At 43.5% G+C, this 15,986-nt stretch overlaps 1 long non-coding RNA gene across 1 annotated transcript in view; it reads right to left on the reverse strand.

The window, feature by feature from the left end:
- Positions 1 to 5,369, reverse strand: part of LOC125618498 — an 18,301-nt gene extending 12,932 nt beyond the window's left edge. The window contains exons 1-2 of the long non-coding RNA XR_007349813.1: positions 4,595 to 5,369; positions 4,195 to 4,285 (exon numbers count right to left, since the gene is read on the reverse strand). This is a non-coding gene — a long non-coding RNA (uncharacterized LOC125618498). The remainder of the gene's footprint in view (positions 1 to 4,194; positions 4,286 to 4,594) is intronic.
- Positions 5,370 to 15,986: the final 10,617 nt, after the last annotated feature.

Below are 15,986 nucleotides of genomic sequence, written 5' to 3' on the forward strand. Positions count from 1 at the left end.
CGGCTGCCGGGGTTGCTGTCTGCCGCCCGCCCCGAGCTGTGGTTCTGGGGCCCGGGGAGGGAACAATGGGCGGATTTCAGGCGTCCGGGCCGGGCAGCCTTCCTCTGAGGCCCCAGAGACGCGATAAGAGGCAGTGAGCTGCGGTGATGACCGAGGATTTGGAAAGAATCGCCCGGCTGACCCGGAGGCTTCGGACCGGCTGCCACCTTGCCTTAGTCTCCCAAGCGCACTGGCCTCTCGCCGCCCGGCCAAAGCCCCTCCTCTGGCCCACTCTCCGTCCATCCAGCTTGAGCACGGTCGCTTTCGTCTTTGACTGCAGAATTTGCACTGCCCCAGAGGACCCAAGCATGGGACCTCCACTTTGCATGTGAGCCTCACTGATAGGCCTGCAAACTGCGTGTTTTTCACTGCTTAAAGAGTTGCAGAACCACAGCAGGGAAGCGCCACAGGGATCCGCGAGGCACATGGAAGAGAAAACTGGGAAGCACATTGGCCAAAGTCTTGGAGTTCGCTAATGAAAAGCAAATCAGACCACCTCAGTCCTCTGCTTAGGACTCTGTAGTGGCTGCCCAGACTTACACACTTATACAGCCTCAAGGCCTTCCATCATCATCTGCCCCTGCTTATTTTCCAAAATACCCGGTTCTATTCCATTTCTTCACCATCTTGTGGCCTTGCACATTTGGCTCCCCGGTCCCAATCTCCCGCTGACGGGGAGTTTGCTTAGAGACCATTCCCTCTGGAAATCTTTCAGTCTTTCTCTATCTAGCTCGTTGAATCCTATCCAACGTTATTTCAGGGTCGCCTGCTATTCACTTCTCTACACCACCACCCACCAGACTGCAAAAGGCCCACAGTAAGTCCTAGTTAATATTATGTCCCCAGCATGTAAATCCAGGCCATGATAGGGACTCCGTAAGTATACAATGAACGAATCAGAGCTATGCCATGCACGCCCGCATTGCTGTAATATTCAGGTGCTGCCCACTGGCCCTGTCACTCTGGTAACTAAAACAGCAGATTCCAGCATGAAGATTCCTATGCTATGTGACAGAAGTGGGGAAACCAAGTCTCAGCGAGAAAGCCTATCCTTCCAGTTCTTGGCAGAATATTATAAGTTTTGTCTCTTAAGACTGGAGAGGAATTTCCAACATGATAGTCTCCCTACTTCTGTAGTGCAGAGGGTAAAGTGTTCTCTTCATTTAACTAAGAGAAGTAACTTAAGAACAGGTTTCAAATCTTGTGCTGGGATTTGACAGAGGTTGAGGGGCTGTGTGTACCCACTTCAACCAGAGCAGTATCACTTTTATTTTTTAACTAGCTTTACTTTTGGAAAAGAAAAGGAGCCAAGAATTCTATTACTGCCTTAAAAAATGTTTCAAGTGGAGGAGGGTGTGGGCGTGGGGACTGGGTATATAGAAACACTTTGTACTTTTTGTTCAATTTTGCTGTGAACCTAAAACTGCTCTACAAAATATAGTTTATTGATTTAAAAAAATGTTTTGAAGTCTACACAAAGAATTGTAGATTAGAGCAACTGAAGAGCTGTGAACAATTGTTAACAGCTAATCATTTCCAAGGGCTGTAGCCAGCATTCCCAGTGAAGCACATACAGTATTATGACTTTCCAGCCTACCAAGCCCTTCTCCTTACCTTTTATGTGGGGCCTGTGTTGTTATCCTTTGTTTTTTTCTTCCCTGATAGCAAAGGATCTGATTTTTAATGGATATAGTGAGGCTCTAAGTAGTTTTATTTCATGATTTGTTACCTTTATAAAGCTGCTTTATGACTTCTTATTTGAAGAAGAGGGAGAGTAGAAAAAACATATGTGTATATACATAAAACTATTTTGGTTTGAAGCCCTAGAATTTTTTTTAATGCTCCTCCCCCACAAAGATGTCCAAGTCCTAATCCCTGGAACCTGAGAATGTTACTTATCAGGCAAAAGGAACTTTATGGGGATGAGAACATTAAAAAAATCTCAAAATGGGGAGATTATTCTGGATTATCCACATGGGCCTGATACAATCATAAGAGTCCTTATAAGGAGCATCAGAGTCAGTGTTGGGACAGAAGATGTGCTGACAGAAGCAGAGGCACAGTGATTCAGTGTGTGTAAGACTCAACTGGTAATGCACCACCAGCTTCAAAGATGGAAAAGGGCACAGGCCAAGGAATGCAACAGCCTCTAACACCTGGAAGAGGCCAGGAAAAATCCCCCTGGAGCCTCATTTTGGATACTCTTCCTGCTAATACCTTGACTTTAGCCAAGTCTGACAGAGGTTGGACTTTTGATGCAAGATAATAAAATTGTATTGTTCTAAACTACTAAGTTTGCAGTAAGTAGTTGCAGCAGCAATAGGGAACTAATACACACACACACATACACACACACACACACACACACACACACTCCCCTGCCATAAACCCACACAAGTGGAAAAAAGGAGACTAACTGAAGAGCTCCTGTTGAAAAAAGGAGTACTTATAAGAGTAGGAATGTTAAATACAACCAGATGCCCATATTCTTTGTTATTCCAAAAAAAGTGTAAGTTTACATAAAGGGGATATATTTGTACAGTATTTGCATGTGATGCATCTTATATTTTAACTATTTGTATAGTCATTTAAAATTTTTTATTTCTAATTGACATAATAATTGCATATATTTATGGGGTACAGCATGGTATTAGAATACATGTAGTAATTAGATTGTGGTAACTGGAATATCTGTTATCTCAAACATTTATCATTTCTTTGTGTTGGGAACATTCTCTGTCCTAGCTTTTTTGAAATATACAATTGATGGCTGTCAATCACAGTTTCCCTACTGTGCTGCAGAACATTAGAAGTTTAAAAAACTGTACCTTTGTATCCATTAGCCCTCTCCATTTCTTTTACCCACCTCCACCCTTCCCAGCCTCTGGTAACTACTTTTCTACTATAATTCTTTGAGATCAACTTTGTAAAAAATAAAGTGAAATTAGGTAGTACTTTTCTTTCTGTGCCTGACTTATTTCACTTAACATAATGTCCTCCAGTTCCTTCCATGTTGCTGCAAATGACAGATTTCATTCTTTTTGTGGCTGAATAGTATTTTACTCTGTATATATACCACATTTTTAAATCCATTCATCTGCTGATGGACACCTAGGTTGATTCCATATCTTGGCTATTGTGAATAAGCTGAAATAATCATGGGATTTCTGATGTCTGTTTGACATATGGATTTCATTTCCTTTGGATAATTACCCAGTAGTGGAATAATTCCATCTATTTCTAGTATGAAACATCTCCATATTGTTCTCTATACTAGCTCTAGTTTACATTCTCACCAATGGTGCACTAGGGTTCCCCTTTCTCCATATGTCCATGTTTATTTGCCCTGATGGTCTGGAAGATTCCAAGATAGCATTTACCTTTATATTTGCTGTCTCGACCGAGTTCCTTGAATGAATGGATCTTATATTTGCAAGGCTCTTCACACGTCTCAAAAAGCACATGTTTGGCCATTATCCATTTTGAGTCTTACCACAATTCTTGTGGGTTCAGGCAAGACTGGTGGTATTATTATTAACAGATTTCATTTTATAAAAGACTAGCACCCAAATTTCTCTGACACCACGGCCTCCTCAGCATTCCAATATTTTATCTGCAAAGTAGATTCTAGACACAGATGAGAAATTAAGTCACTGTTGGACTCTCAAGACCAGAGTGTGGGGATCCAAAATCCTCATGTAGACCTCCTTGACCACCTTTTTCCCATTCTGAATAGAAGAGAAAATCTACTTGACCAACTGGTGGGGGAGGGAAGTTCCACAACAGTGAACCACATCCTTCTAAAGAAAACAGAGGAATGTGGTGATGTGGGTGTAAATGAGAATGGGAAAGAGGGAGGTGAACCCTTTGGTTCCAAGTTGGGGAGGTAGGTAAGGCTGACTGTCAGGAATGTGAGTCTAAGCCCCATCCCCTTGTACCCTGACCCACCCAAGCAAGTGTTGCTGTGGAGGTTGGGAGGAGGTATGGTCATGCTAGTAAAATACCTGGACTTCACCTGGCCCTAGGACAGGTCAGAAGAGAAATCTTCATCACCCTTTCACATTTTAAAAATTCTTTGTATGGTATCAGTCTCACTTTCAGAGACAGTACTGTCTCTGGAGATAGAGAAAGGATCAAGTCATTGTCCCCACTTACCAGTGGTACAAACTTGGCAAGTCATTTTCCTTGGATGGGATCCCACTTTTCCATCCGCAGAATGTGGATAATAACACCTAGCCTGCAAAATCTTTGGGAAGACAAAAATAATGCATGTAAAGAACATGGAAAATAATAGGCACTCAAGTGGTAGCTATAGTTATTTATAACCCAGAAAAAAAAAAAAGAGAGGGGGAGTGGATTTGTGAAGGCTGGGCAGCTGGTAAATGGTGGAACTAAGATTCAAACCTCAACTACGGAGCCCTCAGTTCTTCATCCAAAGTCCCTTTTACTCCCCACCGCCCCCAGCCAAAAAAAAAAAGTTTCACACCCTCTGTGCTCAGGTGAAATAGGTGCAAGGTGCAAGTCCTACAAGGCAAATCTTCCCCACTTGACTCACACAGAGAGGGAGCAGAAGCGACTACTTTTGCGCCGGTCCCCTCCCAGAACCTGGGGAAAGTCTCGCGCTGCACAGCTGCACACATCTGGAACACCGCCCAGCTGGATCCCCGAGGGGTGCTCTCCACCCGAAATCTCGCTGTGAGGAGACGTGAGGGCGGCCGCCCTGTGCAGAGCGCGTCCTCCGCTCCCGCCTGTTTCCCACTCCCGCTCGGCGCCGATGGACGATGGGGTGCCACAGCTTAGGAGTGGCAGCTCCTGGGGCTCGACGCTGCCGGGTCGAGAGCCGGGTGCTGCGAGCCCAAGACCGAGCGCAGGGAGCCCCGGGCGCAGACCAAGCCGCGAGCCCCAAAGTGCAGTCCTTGCTTTGCAAGCGGGGACAACAGGCCCGGCAGGAGGAACTTGGTGCGGGAGGCGTCGGGACAAGGTCCTGGCGCGCGGCTCTCGGGCCCGCCCTGGCCCGCGGCCCGTAGGGTTCAGACCGGGCCGAGACGGCCAAAGCCCGGAGCGCTCGCGCCAGGCGCCCTAGCCAAGGCTGACGCGCGATTCTGAATAATGTGTGGAGGAGCCGGCGCAGCCCCCAGGGCCTGGCGGAGACCCGCTGGAGGGGCGGCCAAAGCTCTCCCTGGGACACTCTGCCAAGCGGCCTGCGCCGCGTCCTCGAGGTGCTGCGAAAACTCGGTGTCCCCCCGGGGCTCTGCCAGGGCGGCGCTGGCACTTGACGGGAAGCACCGGCTTCCTCCCTGCCTCAGCACCTCCGGGTTCCCCGGCTCTCCCGTGGGATAAGGATCCCGGAGTTGACGATGGAAGGAACCGGGGAAAGGCAGTTATGTTTTTCACTAGAAAACCACACATACACGCGCATGCCCAGGTCAGGTAGTCCTTCTGGAGCTGAGGTTGAGGGTGGGTGTGCACAAGTTCCAGAAAAAAAGGGCTCCTGCTTTAGAGGTGAAAAAGCCCAGAAAGTTCCCTGTGCTGAGCCCCTTTTAGAAGGGCCCTAACCCAGACCTGGTTTAGTCCCCCTTATTGTGATTAAGACTGTAAATCTGAAGAGCTTTGCATTGGGCAGGGTCCCTTCCACAAGGATTATCTTAAAGAAACCTGAGTAGCCTCCGGACTGCTATCAGTTCATTTTAAAAGTGTGAAAGCAAATGGAGTGAAAATGCAAGGGATCCTGTGCCATTTGCCTAGTTAGGTTCTGTCACCAAAGGTTGAAGGCCTTTTGCCTTTCTCTCCTGGCAGGAAGCCAAGTTTCCACCCTCCAACATTCCTAGAGAAAGGAGGCCTCTGCTTCTCTGAGTTAGGCCTGCCAGCCCCTGCTATGTGGAGGAGTGGTGATTGCAAGTGAGGAGGAAGTAGATTTTCCTGAGAGAAGGTGCATGCGTGGCCTCCTTAGATGCTGAGCTGCCAGTTGGGATAAAGGTTTGAACCCCTTGCCTTCTGGTAGTGATTGTAAGTGCATTCCCCCTGGGCCAATAGCATGATTATCCCCTGGAAATCTGTGAAAAATCACATTATCTGCTCCACCCAGACCCAGTGGATTAGAAATTGTGGAGGTAGTGTAACTGTGGTCCATTTTATTTTTTGAATATAACCCTTGCTGCTTATTTTTAAAAGAACATGTTTTTCTTTTTTCCTTTTCCTCTTCTCCCTCTCTCCCTCTCTAGCCTGGAGGCACAGAACAAGATTACCTTGAGTTATCTGTTCTCCAAAGGCAGGAGATGTTACCAGAAGAACTAGGAAGTGACTATCTCCCAATTAACAAGTGAATTTCAACACACCATCAGAGCTCACCTGGGACCCCCTGCCTGGGCACAAATATAGCCTTTGAATAGCTTCTTTAAAAGCCCTCTGTTTTCCTTACTAGGCAGAACCACAGCCTCTGGGACTGGAGTCCCCAGTGTTTCTTCTTTTGCTAGCAAAGCAATAAACCTTCTTTTTACATTTTCTTAAAACTGTGTACTCATTTTTACATTAGCATGAATTGGCATCAGGGACAAGGACTGAGCTTTCACTTTCAGTAATAGTAGAGCCCACCCTGCAATTTTCTGTTCTAAGGAGACCTTCAGGTGATTCTGTGATGCACAAGGACTTTTAAGAACCACTGTTCTAGAAAACCTTCTGTGTCAGCTGGAGGAAGTCCCTGCAAACAACAGATTGACTGCAACAGTACTTCAGAGGCCCTTGAAGGCAGGAAATGAACTGAGAATCCCAGTGGTTAGCAGCAGGGTGAAAGATCATTCCTTGGAGTTTGTTTCTGTGAAGTGTGTGTATGTATGCACCTATGTAAGTCTTGGGAGCCCCACAAAGTATGGGAAAACAATGGGAACTTTAAGGGATCTATCTAATGTTGCATGTGTGTACCTACTCAGCTCTCAATTGTTCTCTAATGATACCTATTGAAGACCACTTCCTTAACTTGCTAATGATGATCTGAATGTTAGCTGATATTTGTAGTTGAAAGAAACAGGTACAAGGAGGTCATCTCATGAAATGGAACTGTGTGTTTGGTATAGGAGATAATAAGTGGAACACACTGCTGAGTGGCTTCTCTTGGGCTAATAGAAAGCTAGTGCTGACTGGTTAAAGCATAGAGCTACCTTGTGCTTCAAGGAAACTGGGTTCCTATCTGCTGACCCTGGTGACTGATTAGGAATGGGCACAGGCTACAATTCTAACTAATGAGACATGGGAGGAGCTTGTAGGGAGCTGATGAAGACTTTTCCTCCCTCTTTAAAAGGACACTGGAGAACCATATTTACCTTTTTTAAGCTTTATTTTTTTATTTCTGGGGGTCATTGCTGAAACTTCTGTAGTCTTGCAAAATCATAAAAGAAGCTAAGGTAGAAGTTCAAGCAAAATATGAGGGTGATGGGAGAAATTCAGAAAACACTTGAGATCTTTGTGGTATTATTGTGTCACAAATTAATCAACACAGGAAGGAAAGAAACCCCTTGGGATTGTTCTGTTAAGTGAGGTGAATTTCTTATTCAGACCACTTTTAGCTAAGTTTTCTATTACTTGCAGCCCAAACCATCCTTGTGGATACAATAGTGAGACCAGAATCTTGCTAAAATACATGAACAGAAACAAAAGTCCAGTCAGGTATGAAAAAGAGATGTCAAGGGGACATTTGGGATCTCTGGCAACTCTAAGCATTGCATTATTTTGTTTCTACATCAATATCCTGAGTTCCCAATTCTGAGCCTCAATGCTTCACCACCAGAGTGGGCAGTTACTCTGGTCATCTGCCCATTTTGTGTCTGCTGTTCTGTCTACCAACTGACTGGTTCTTTCTTTATCTTCTGGTTCAGATTTTTAAGAAGGAGAACTGGATTGGCCAAATGAACTACAGAGCTTCTGATAGGGAAAAGCCTGGGCCACCTCATAGGTCATGGTCAGTCTATGGACTGGCTATCTTTGAATCAGTTTTCACTTCTTGATGAATCAGAGTGAATACAAGAGGGTGAATACAGGAAATGGCCAACCCCACTCAGCCTGAGGTCCCTGGGCTGGGAAGTTCCATGAGGAGGAGACTGTGCCCTGGGTAGATACAGACAAACTTGTGAGCACAGCCGTGAAACAACAGAGCTGAGCCAACCAGGGTGAGGACAAAGGAATCCACTCCCACTGCAACCTCTCTCTGCCATTGCACACCCAAGAGGAAGAGGCGCCTGGCCAAAATGTCTGCCTGACCATCTAGATGTGCCCCCAATCAAGTCACACAGCTCAGAAAATATCCCTGCTGCAGGTGCCCCCACCACATATCCACACAGGAAGTAGAGACACGGCTGCTATCCAAAATGTGCACACCACACATGAGTTTTGCATATAGCACTTTGTGGGAAATGTTCTAAGAGTTGTTTTGTTAATTTAGACATTGTGAAACCCTTCTCAGTGCAGTGTTGTTTTGGGATGTGCAGGCAGCAGCCATACTGATAGAACTGGGAACAGAATGCCAGCATCGAAGGCAGCAGAATATTTCCTAAAACAAAGTTTTAAGAAAACATATGGGGCAGAAGCCTCTAGTAGCCCAGTGTGAGAAAGCAGCACTGTTTTCCCTGTGCTTATGGTGTTCTCATAGTGGGAGTGTTATGCTTTCCCTATGAACAAGTAATCACAGGAGTGTAAGTAGTCTAAACTGGTATTTCTTTCACTTTTCAGTTCTGTAGCCTTAGGTAATCTGTGTGAACTTTTGTTGTTATTGTTGTTGTTGTTGTTATTGTTTTTCAGGTACAGGGAATTGAACTCAGGGGCACCCAATCACTGAGCCACATCCCCAGCCCTATTTTGTATTTTATTTAGAGACGGGGTCTCACTGAGTTGCTTAGCACCTCGATTTTGCTGAGGCTGGCTTTGAACTCACAATCTTCCTATCTCAGCCTCCCAAGCCACTGGAATTATAGGCATGCACCATCATGCCTGCAAGCTCTGTGAACTTCCTGAGCCTCCATTTCTTCATTGGTGAAATGTGTTTAATGATACTTTCCTGTACCATTGGGAAGTGTGGCAACAGTTCTTATTTATAGTGAGGCACCTAAGAACATGTTGGGCACATAATAAGGCATTTTAGAGCTATAATTCTAAAAGATTCTTTTTCTGAGGCAGGTGGGCTATCTGAGAGTTTATGGTCAGAAGCACTGGTCCACAGTATTGTTCAGGTCCGGTAATGTCTGACACCCAACTCAGCAGATGAGCTTAGAATTCCATGTGATCATCTGATCAGGAATGAGAAGTGGCTGGAAGGTGCCAAGTTGATGGCAGGCAACTGAGACAAAGACATGTTCTTTCATGTTAATCGGAAACTAGGAAATGAGAGGAAGCCAAAGAGGCTTTCAGTACTAACCCCAGGTATAATTCATCATTTCATACTACTTGGGATGAAATAGAATCCATTCCTGACACTGTCTAGGACAATAAGGGAAGAAGCTAAAGTGCACCGGGGGCAGAGGCCACTGTACCTTCTTGGTGATTGACACTGAGGCCAGCCACTCAGAATATTAACAAATGGCTCAGGACAAGAACAGGAACCAAAAGACCTTTAGGGGCATGGTGAAAGACAGATTTAGGAATTCTTGGGGCTGGAATCATGAGTGGCCTCCATCTGAGCACCAGGATGTCCAATATGGCTGCTTAAGGCCACACTCAGAGACCAAATCAACAAATAGTGTTGAGGTTTTAGGGATCCCTGTGGGCCCTACAATTAAGGTCCCAAAACCCTTAGTATTACCTAAAATGGTGGAGAATAACAAGTTCTGTGTTCCTCAAAATAACATTTTTTTCCCAGAAGACAAGATTCTAAGATTTTTCATCTGCCTGGTGTACACATCCTGCATAATCCCTGAGACTGAATATTACGATGTTTACTCTCATCATTGGATTATGTTAAATGGTATATATAGTTGGCCCCAAGATCGGAGAATTATTTGGGTGAACTGGACCTAATCATATGAGCTCTGTGAAAGCAAAGAGTTCTTTCTGTCTGATCACAGAAGGGGAGGTTGGAGTCTTGAGGTGTGAAGATTTGAGGCGTCCTGAAAATGGAGGGGGTACTTTTCAGGACATTTAAGCGGCTTCAGAGCTAAGAGTAGCCTCCATCTGACAGCCAGCCAGGAAAGAGGCATCTCAGGTCTACAATCCTCAATTCTACCAACAAGCTAGATCTTCTAGAGAAGAGCCCAAACTGGTCAACACTTTGACCTCAGCCTTGAGATCCTCCGAGCAGGGAACTCAGGCATGCCATATAAGACTCCAAATCTGTCTGGCCTACAGGACTCTGGGCTAATAAATGGATATTCTTTTATGCTGCTAAATTTGTGGTGATTTTTTTATGCAAAAAAGAAAATGCATACAGATCCATGAAGAAATACGTGGTTCGAACTTAGGACAAACCTGCTCATTTTCATCTGACTTCATGTACCTTGCTTTCCCCACACTTATTTCCTTTTTGTTTTCCATTAGTTTCTTTATAAATATTTTTAATTCAAAATCTGATTACTAGGGCTGGGGCTGTAGCTCAGTAGCAGAGCGCTTGCCTTGCACGTGTGAGGCACTAGGTTCAATCCTCAGCACCACATAAAAATAAACAAATAAAATGAAGGCATGCTGTCCATTTACAACTACAAAAAAAAAAATCTGATTACTAGGAACTAGAAAGAATGTGATTATACCCAAGTGCTGATGAAATATAAGCAAAAGATAAAGTCTGCACCCTGAACCTGCCACTTAGTTTATACTCTTTGAGAAAATTACTTCACCCCCATACATCTTAGTTCCTCATCTATCAAATAGGGATTATCATGCTTACTCACTGCATTTAAGTGAGACTTCAGACAGTATATTTCAATGTGCTTTAAAAATAAAAGCCTGTATGTAAATGCAAGCTACTATTTTTAAATCAGAACAACCAGCAGGATGATCAGGGCAGCCAGGTGAGCCAGTACCAGAGAAAGTCCCAGTTTGAACATCTAGAAACCTGCATAGAGAAAAAGAGCCCCTTGGAGAAGGCTTTAGGGAATAGCTGCAAGGGCTATGTCTCCTCTTGAGTGTGCTTTCTTATCCAAGTAAGAAAAGCAGACTAAGGCAACACGCTAGGCTAATTCTCAGCATTACCAAGAACAGAATTCAAAATCCTAAGTAGGAAAAAAAAAAGTAATATGATCCTCGAAATGGTCAACTAATTTGCTTAGAGAGCAAAATGAAAGAGGAATTCAGAACACATTACATTAGTAATGGAGACATTCAACAACAAATGAATGGAATCAAACACCTGTAAAGCAGAAGTCTTGGAGGAGATGTTATCCTTGGCTAAAGATGGTGTGTGCCTGTGCTTTAACAATGGTGTGTGAACTGTCTAAGACAGGAAAGAGATCTTTGGGAAGAAAGCCTACAGGCACTGTGAGACGCATTTCGAAATTCAATCTGTAACAAAGAAAATTGGACAAGAGATGATTGATAAGCTCACCCAAGAAGAGCAAAAAGACATGAAAATCAAATGAGTTCTCCCAACTAGTAAGGGCATCCAAATGAGCAGAATGTTTATTAAGGCTCATATTACAGTTGCTATATGGAGAAATACTTTGGAAAAGATTCAGAAGAGGAAAAACCAGCCCCGATGCTATATTTACCCACTAATAACAACAAAGCGTTTGGTTTCCTGCCTGTTTCATTGTTCACTGACAATGAAGGCACATTTTCAAAACATAAACCCAGGTAAAAAGAAAACACTCACCCACACACACAAAAGGTAAAATGCAAAATAAATTTAAAGAAATAGTCAAAAGCTTCTACAAGCACAGTCCAGAGATAGACAAAACTAAAATCTGGTTTCCTGCAAGTAACCGAGTACCTCCATGCCACCAAGAATATTTATGTTCAGAGTCTTGAGTTAACTTGGAATTAGGCACAACTAGAGTTCCAAGCTCAGCTCTACCATTTACCATTGGAGAGATGCCAGTCGTGGCGTCTAGCCTCTCTGAACACCAGTTTCTTGATCTGTAAAACTGAGATAATAGATACTTCAAAAGGCTTTAGAGAGGATTAAATGGAATAATACATATAAAATGGCTGGCATATTTAGTCAAAGCTCAAAAATGGCAATTAATATTTAAAGTATTATTATCTGCCCAAGCTGTAAAGAAAAAGAGCTAACTAAACAAATGCAAGATCCTTTTTAAGACTTGTGGTTCTATCCTCATGTAATTCAGTGGTTCCTCAAAAAAACTTAACATAGGGGGTTGGGGTATAGCTCAGTCAGTGGTACAGCACTTGGCCAGCATGTGTGAGGTCCTAAATTCAATCTTCAGCACTGCAAAAAACAAAAACAAACAACTACTGCCCTACTGCCGGCTGCTGTGGTGCTCGCCTATAATCCCAGCAGCTTGGGAGGCTGAGACAGGAGGATTACGAGAGTTCAAAGCTAACTCAGCAGCAGTAAGGCACTAAGCAGCTCAGAGAGACCCTGTCTCTAAATAAAATACAAAAATTAGGGCTGGGGATGTGGCTCAGTAGCCAAGCGCCCCTGAATTCAATCCCTAGTACCCCCATCGACACACACACACTTTAAAAAAAAAGAACTACTGACAATAAAAAAATTAAACTAAACATAGAAACATTACACAACCCAGCAATTCCACTCTTAGGCAGTTCCCCAAAAGAATGGAAAGCAGGGACTCAAATAGGTACATGTACACCAGTGTTCACTATAGCATTATGTACAATAGTAAAAACAGGTGGAGAAAAATCCAGGTGTCCAACAAATGAGAAGTATATAAACAAAACCTGTTGCATACATACAATGGAAGATCATTTGCTCATAAAGAGAAAGACATTCGATGCATGTTACTAAATGAATGAACCTAATTATGCTAGGTGACATAAGCCAGACACAAAAAGACAAATACTATATGATTCCATTTATATAAAACATCTAGACAAGTCAAATTCACAGAGATAGAAAGTAGAGGTTACCATGGGCTAGAATCTCACAGTATTTGTCTTTTCATGTCCAGCTTATTTCATTGATGGTGGGGTGGGGAGAGTTACTGTTTAATGAGTAGCAAGTTTCTAATTGGGATGCTGGAAAAGTTTTGAGGTGGAGAGTGGTGATGGTTACATAATAATATGGATGTCATTCAATGGTTTGAATGGCATACCACACACACACACAAAAATCATGTAGTTTTATCTTTCACTCTTCCCCTGAGTCATGGTAACATCCAGATTAGAGACATAAATGCTAACTGAATTTTCATAACTGGCAGCCACTCATAAGGGCTTTAGTGTCAATTTGCCTAGGTTCAGATCTTCCCTCGTCACTTACTACCCTTTGTCATCTGGGACAAGGTACTCAAGTTTTTGAGCCATCGTTGCCTCATCTGTGAAATGGAGATAATAATCCCTATAACACAGGGTCGTTATGAGGAGGCCATGAAGGGCTTATATACACAGACGGTGTTTCTGAAAGTCAGGTTATTATTTATTCCTTGATAAGTACTGTTAAAGTGTTAGTCGGTTAGACAGAGTCAGAGTTGGAGGGCTGAATAACTCTGGTGCCAAAGGTCTCACTATCTTTAACTCTGATTTTTTTTTTAAACATATTTATTTATTTATTTATTTTTTTAGTTATTGGCAGACACAACATCTTTGTTGGTATGTGGTGCTGAGGATCGAACCCCGGGCCGCATGCATGCCAGACGAGCGTGCTACCACTTGAGCCACATCCCCAGCCCCAACTCTGATTTTTTTTAGATTCTCCCCACTGAAGTGTGAGCCAAAGAGCTTGATGGGGCTGGCAGATGATCAAAGGCAACAAGCACTGCTCAAAGCTCTCCTTCAAGCCCACTCCATCCTTCCCACTTAAGGCAGAGAGATCATTCTAGTCCTTCAGTACATTAGCACCAGGCCACTCTTAGAATCAAGTCCCAACTCTTAAACAAGGATTACAAGACGCTTCATGATCTAGTCCTTCATGATTGCCTCTTCTGCCCCTACTCTCATCTCACCTCACTTTCACACTCCAACCATGCTGGCCCTCTCCCAGCTCCTCCTGGAAGGTGCCTTCCTACGAGGTAGGAGCTACTTCACTGGCTCTCTCCCCCATCCTTCCGGTCTGCTTTTGAGCATCGCCTCTTCCAGGCAGGTTTCTTAGACTCACTAGGACTGAGTTGGATGCTTCATCTAGGGGCGCTCATAATGCTTTTCCTATGATCCCACATTGCGTGCTCACTCTGGTGCTATTGACTATTTTCTGTATCTCCAATAAGACCTGTGCTGTTGACCATTTTATCCCCAGTAACCAGCATAATGCCTGGCCTGGAAGTGCATGCTGATTTTCTGAATGAACTTCAAACAAATAGAAGAATAGATAGAAGGACAACCCAAACCTGGTTCTATAAATTGGATCAGGTTGTGAAATGAAAGTGTCAGCCCCACTAGGTCTTACCCCTTTGCAGACCTTTATCACACATTAAGGAACTCTTGATGCTTGTCAATATTAATGGGGAATAGTAAGTGACAGCACAGGTCCCAAACAAGGGAGGTGACTGTTAATTTGTTAGCCACCTTCAAGTAGACTTACACATGTTCCTCTCCCTCTAAACCTCAAACTATCTGGTTCTTAATTTTCCTACTTCTGCTTAACCATCTGGACTACCGAAACTTAAAATTCCTGTCATCTTTAACTCTGCCCATAGCCCTGATACCACTACAGTCCCTCTGTCCAATAATTTGACTTCCTATCTGCACCACTGTCCTATTCCTGCCCTTACTAGTAAAAAGTGCTTTATGTCAGAACAAAGCTCTGCTAAAGAGCATGTTTTCCTTCCCAGCGTGAAAACGTCAAGGACACTTCAGCAACTCAACATCATTAATACGTACCACTGACTGTAGGCCTGATTCTTCAGCAGTTCTAGGAAAACAGGCCCGTTAGAACAGTTTGGTTCTCACGGTAAATAAAGTTCCAATTTTAAATGGCGTCAACTTGGGCAATGACCTAGCACTGCTTCTTTTCTAATCTTTATGGTCCCAGGACAATTGGGTTCATGCGCCTCTGCCATAGGAAGCAGGAAGGCCGGCTTTCTCCTTTGAACCAGTGGCATTGTTTTATTGTCTCCAAATAGGAGAGGCCTTAACAGCAGTTGAATTTGTTGTTCAGCTGTGGTCAGAAGGAACACCAACTATTATTAATTATACCATGATTAAATCATAGAACTAAGTAGGCATTTATCAAAATTTAAAAGGGCAGTTTATACAGTCCTATCCAACTGGTTAAATGGAATCATTGCTTTTTTTAACACTATTTTTGTTTGTGGCATCCAATAGATGCTTTCTTCAAAAAAATAAGTACAATAATGAAGTTTGCATTGGGAAGGTGTAGACAGGTGCTAACACTGAGCAAATGACTTGTCAGGCTAAAGATTTGCCCAAAAGTATGCATTAGAGTTAAGTGTCTTCAGATAACAGCACTGTGTTCAGGGAGAGGGGGCTTTGCAGTCAGTGCTGTTCAGAAGGAATCTTTGGTTTTGCTATCTTCAGTTTTCTCATCTGGAGAATGTAGATAACAATAGCTCCCTCCTAGACTTATTCCAAACAATACCTAGTACATGATTTCACAGTCCATTGTTCTTCATTCTCCCACTCCCTGTGGCTCAGGCTTCTGCAGTGGTCAGCCTGTCTGGGCAGCATGACATGCCCAGGGCCACAAATTCCAATGAAACATTTATTTTTTACCAACCTTGTATCTAAAGCATATAGCTTTCATTTGAACAAACAGTTCAGAAAAATCTATATTGTTTAGAGGATGTGCTCATTATTTATAGGTATTTTACACATGCCGGGTGATTGTTTAGACATCTGGGATTTGAGAGAGTTGGAGCATATAAATTACCCATAAG

Source organism: Marmota marmota, unplaced genomic scaffold (assembly GCF_001458135.2).
Source record: "Marmota marmota marmota unplaced genomic scaffold, marMar, whole genome shotgun sequence".
Taxonomy (NCBI): domain Eukaryota; kingdom Metazoa; phylum Chordata; class Mammalia; order Rodentia; family Sciuridae; genus Marmota; species Marmota marmota.